The sequence below is a fragment of the Lethenteron reissneri genome, chromosome 16 (assembly GCF_015708825.2).
Source record: "Lethenteron reissneri isolate LAM-NWPU_2019-01 chromosome 16, ASM1570882v1, whole genome shotgun sequence".
NCBI classification, from domain to species: Eukaryota; Metazoa; Chordata; class Hyperoartia; order Petromyzontiformes; family Petromyzontidae; genus Lethenteron; species Lethenteron reissneri.
In genome coordinates, this window is record NC_083794.1 from 7,413,086 (window position 1) to 7,419,085 (window position 6,000).

Here is a 6,000-nt window from a genome sequence, read left to right on the forward strand (position 1 = left end):
CGCTTCTCTACCCCACTCCCACCCCCGATTCCCTCGCCGAGTGGAGGCGATGACGCAGGGAAAACAGCTGCGGCTGCCCCCCCCCCTCTCCTCCATCCTCATCCTCCTCCACCACCACCACCCGGGATAATCCCTCTTGCCAGGGGGGCCCGGCTTCCCACGGTTGGGCTGCAAAGGCAATAATGTCCTTTTGATCGCCTACCTCACCTAATACGGCCATTTGCCGCTGTGTTGGTCGGGCTGTGTGATGTTTGCTCCCTGTGGACGGGGGGCGAGGGGGGGGCATGTGTCTGCTGGCCATTTATTTATGTATTCATGTTGCCTCTCTGTAGTGCTCGATGTGTCGTGGTGGTGCAACTGCAGTAAGAAGACGCGTTCCGTACGTACAAGTGCGATGAACAAAAACTCAACACTATCGTCAATAGCACTGACCTAAAATTATATTTATTTTTTTATGAACACGCGGGGCATTGCCACAAATGTCGCCTGTTGTAATGTGTATGCTTCTTTGTGGGCAGTGTTATTGGCGAATGTGAGTTGTTGTTATGCCTGCTTGTGCACCACTGCCTAAGAAGAATCTCACACAATAAATGTTACACGCAAATTCATTGCTGTATACACAAAATTGCAATGAAACTTCCAAGTGACCGCATTAGTATCAGCTTAATAAAGCTTAAAATACGGGTTCCAGTCGTAAATATATTGTTTCGTGTGAAAAACAGGGTGGAGAAGCGGTGAAGTGATGAGCGCGCTGCCCTATGAATTGCCCACGTGAGTTCCATTCCCATCCATGGCCTACAACGAGTTTAATCAACAATTTTTAAACAACCACCGCGGCTGATACAGCAGTGCTTAGACAATTGTTCTGTAAATAAAATATTATTTTTAGACTTGCCAAATTCAAAACAACGTGTTTGGCAACGTTCCTTTTCAAATGTCTCTGGCTCTGTTTTTAATAAAGGCCATTAATCAAAACGTGAGTTGCGTTCACCTATATATATAATTACGTTTGCGGTCGTTTCGAGGATAGTGAGGTTTAATATAAATAAAGAAACATGCAATTAAACGGTTTTACTAATTTTCGATTTAAAGCTTTCGTGACTGCAGAGATTCATATCATTGGTTCTTTCGGTAAAGTCACGTAGAAGGGAAATAATAAATAATAAAAATAAAACAATAGAATTGTATTTTTTGTTTTTATATTTTTTTTATTTCCCTTCTTCGTGACTTTACCGAAAGAATCAAGAATATGGTTTTACTAATATTTTGTTTTACTCATGTTTTGTTTCGCGCACTAATGTTTGGTCAGTTTAATTGTAAAATTATCTCATTCTGTTAGTGTCAGTTTGTGAAAGAACATGCACACGTTTATTTCCAATATGAAATTGTGCATGCGCGTTTAACATTAATAACAATCATAATATCACGGCCCTTTATCAATTCGTTGCTGGATGAAGGGGCCTCCCGACGCTGTGTGTCCGTCATGGGAGTGGTTTAAGCATGCTTCACCAATCTGGTCAATGTTGGTGGGTGAAGGATGGCCAGCACCCTCTTCACAATATCACTCGCGGCAGATGTTAACCACAACCGGGAATTGAACTCGTCCAGGGTGCCTCTACAACTGTGTCACTGCTGCAACGTCCCACTCGTATTGTTAATTGTTTTGCTTTGGTTTAACGTCAACCGAATTCATTTAATGGTCAATTGCTCCGGTGATGAATGGTCACGTGGGAAGAAAAACACGATTCTGGCTTTAGACGCTTGTTAGAGTCGTTTTGAGAGCTAAAGGAGTTCTCTGAAAAGATTAATTGTAGGAGAGTGTTTTTCACCAAAACCGAATTGACCAGTCTGATCAAGTATGGTCAAACCACTCCCATAACTGACATAGGCCTTCATCCAGTCGTGGAATGATAAAAGGCTGCACGTTATTCGTATTATGTTCTTACAAATTCACCGCGTAAAAAAATGTGTAGTAACTGCTTTCCAGTTGTATCCGTTTCATATGCTCTTATTTTCACACGCTTGTATCGCCTAAGAATTCGCAACTCCATCCCGAAGATCAATCAAATGTATCTCTCTCAATGCGGCGTGCATGTCTAGGGTGTGTAAAATATGTTGAATGATACACTTCGCAAAACCACGTTCTGCTTTCACCTCCGCTGTGTCGCTTATGTCATTATTTTTCTTCCCCCATGCCACATTCTCAAAGGGGGACTGGAGCTGCGTGTCAGCCCATCTGTAGGACATCAAACTCGAACAGTCCTCCAGCGATGACTAAGGCAGTTTCATGCTTCCTCAAAGGCCGTCTGCCAAAAAAACAGACACCGAGATCCAATTTGGAGAAAATGTTGGCCCCGTATAATGCATTGATTCCTCGATCCGTGCAAGTGGGTGTATGCGTCAGCTCTTGTGACTTCATAAAGTATCCTACAATCAACACACAGACGCACTGTTACCATCTTTCTTAGCCACCCACAACCACTGGCTGCCACCCCAGGGGCTAGTTGATGGCGAAATAATGTTTGCCTCCAACATTTCCGACACACATTCCTGAATGCTTCCCTTGTCCGGCACACTCATTCCATACCAATAATCCGAACAGGCTGAGTGTCCCACGTGTCAATACCAATGATCAGTCCTGCCCAACCCACAATTGTATCGATTGAAAACATCACGGAGTTACAACAGCAATACTTCTAGCGCTTAATTTTGCACACCTGGCGGACCTGTCCCTGAGGACATCAATCCGCCCCGTCCAGCCCCGTTCCGACTGCTGTTTCAGGTTTGCGGCGTGCAGTATGCCACTCGCTATGCACGCTGCTTCATCCATCCACTGACAACTTCAGCCGTGAGTGTCCCGTTTGTCTTACGTCAACGGCCCGTGAGACATGTTGAGTGCGTGTAACACCAATAGACACCGAGATCCAATTTAACACGTAGCAGGCTTTCGCGACCAATTTATTCATAATCAACGTTTTTGGGTTTAGATCGCGTTATTTATAAATGTGTTGTAACCCTCCACCACCCGACACGGCCAATCAGTAAAAAAGTGTCACGTTGACAAAAGACAATTAGTTCACTGCTTTAGCAGTGGATGCAATTACCAGCGAAACGTCATACTCAAATTGTAAATGTTGTGGTTTCACGCTTCAATACACCGGTGGGCTAAAGCAGTGAACTATTTGTCTTTTGTCAACGTGACACTTTTTTACTGATTGGCCGTGTCGGGTGGTGGAGGGTTACAACACATTTATAAATAACGCGATCTAAACCCAAAAACGTTGATTATGGACCAATGGGGGGGGGGTTGGGGGAGGGGAGGGTTCACCTTGCCACTGTCTGCCGCAACCGCAATGCACGTCGAACCATCGCCGCAGCTAGGGGTGAGATCAACCTCGCCCGTGTCCCAAATTTCTCGGAGCTCTGAGCAGCGTGCGAATTCTAGCGGCGCCAGCATCCGCAAGCGAGGCGCGATGGATTTGCAACTGCGAATCCCAACATTTCCCGGACGGACAACACAGTATCATGCCTCCTCCACCTCCTCATCGGTTCAAAACAAAATCTAAGAACCTCTCGCAGTTGTCTCCAAGCACTCGTGTTCCCCGCCTGACTCCGTCTATTAATTCTAGATTTGAAGCTTTCGTGACTGCAATGATTCATACTCTTAGTTCTTTCGGTAAAGTCACGTAGGTAAAAAAAGGAAATTAAAATTAATATTGTTTTATTTTTATTAATTTTTATTTCATTTTTTTTACCTACGTGACTTTACCGAAAGAACTAAGAGTATCCGTCTATTAAAACCAATGCACTTTTTTTATTTCACCAGATAAGGCCCACTGAACTGTGTAGCTCTTATGTTTAGAAGCGACCTGGCCACCGCGAATGAGAAGGCTCAACGAAGTGGCTCGTCGCGTATAAATGTACAGCAGTACAAAATACCACGGGGAGAGAGACACGCAAACTCTCCTCCCCCCCCCCACCATTCTCGCTCCAACGCCAACCCCTGCTGCTCACTCTGCACTCCTCTCCTCTCTGTCCACCTACCCAACCCGCATCTCTCTTAATCGCCTGCCTTTGTTGGTGCTGCTCTGTTTCAACCATTAGGATGTGTGTATGCCGAACTTCTTTCGTACCGTACGTAGCCAACCATGCTAATCGGACGTGCGGTTCATGATCAGACAGCAGACTACACTGATGACCTCACCGTAATTAATTGCAGATAAGTCCCATTGTAGCCAAACATCGCTCATGGGAGACATCATATCGCAATGCATATCTCATCCAACATCCCTGACTAATGGGGGGTATCCTTCTAATTTACTTTGCTGATATTTGCATACCCCTTGTAGCCACCACCACCGGCCCCTTATTCTTGAATAGGGTTACCGTATTCTTTAAAGGGACTTATTTATCCGAGTTCTCTTTCCAATTCCTTGCTCGAGCATCAGTTGCTACACATGCGCTTATAAACAACTATCAAAGTCATTGTTAATCTACGATAGTTTACTTTATTTCCCGACAACGCCTTAGACTCATGACATTTAACTTTCAGCAGGAGCCTGCTTGGGCCCACTGGTCAATTCACTCCCCGACGGTGTTTTGCGAGAGGACAGAGAAAACCCCGCACTTATACGAGGGGTTAACTCCAAATCCGTTCTACAAATGTGATGCCGACTTGCTAGACTGCCTCGTAAGTTACCGACCCATTTAAATAGGCCGACAATTGTCTGTTAAAAGTTCGATCGCAACTGATTAGGTGTCACTATCCACATTACATGCGAGTGATGGCATACAGGTTAGCGAGCACACCTTGCTCTGAATCTAGTGTCCCCGAGTTAGATTTCTGGCCATGACTAACATCAGTGGCGATATCTAAACCGGTACTGGGTCCCCTCCTCCTACATGACATGGTGAAGTACGGTCACCAAACCCCGCATGACCAAATTCGGCCAGCAGTCATTTGACAAAGTGTCGCGCATAATTATTTTCTCTTATCCACATCCTACATTCCAACTTGGGTCTTGCACGCGCGTAAATGTAACGTTGATGCAAACCAAAAATTATGCTGTACAATGTGCTGTCTCGAAAATTGTCACTTGGCCACCGAATGCATTCGCATTCTGCTCCCGCGTGAGCTGCCGTGCACAACGCAAGCAACATGACATCAGCTGTGGTCCGCCCATTGTGTTGAACGCAAAAAAGCGGAGAGGAACTGCAGCCAAGGCTGTTAAAGAGCATCCAGCACAGTTTTCAGTTTCACAATCCAAATAAGTTATGGTGGCGAGTGGTGCCAATGCATAACAAACGCCGGTAATGTTCTCCAATAGTTTTCACTTGCTTGTGTCTTCCCCTGCACCCAATTTCCAAATCCCATCACACCCCCTCCGCCCAGTAACAACCCAGCACTCTCGCAGACACTTTTCCCCTCCGAAAGCCACCCTCGGAAAACACCCCCCCCCCCCGCTCACCGCCATCACATCCCACCCACCCCCCCTTCGCCCACTGAACCATCACCAATTCTGTCCGCCTCAGCGCCCCCTTTTTGTATGCCCCTGCTCCCATGCCTGTGAGAAGCCTTGGGTGTTTGTTTGGGGGTCAGAGTCGTGGGCCTGGAACTGAGCACCCCATTCATAGCACCGGCATCATTAAACGGGGACAATCGTGCAGGCCTTGTCTCTCTCCCCTATCTTCCCCCCCCCCCACCCAGAACACCACCACCCCCATCACGCACACGCAACACCCCTCCGTCATTGTGTGCCAGCCCCATTCACCGCCACACAAGAGTGGCCCTCAACATCGGCCGAGACGAGTGAATGCGCGACCACCAATGCTTCCAAAATCCCCGAATCTTGCAGTAATGTAACCCTGATAAATGATCTGAATGGTCTCATTTACACATCCTATGTCCGCGCTGCAGTTATGTCAACCAAGTGCTTGTGTGTGTGTGGGTGGGTGCACGCAAACTCCCCCCTCCCTTGTTATTGAGCTCCACATAAACAC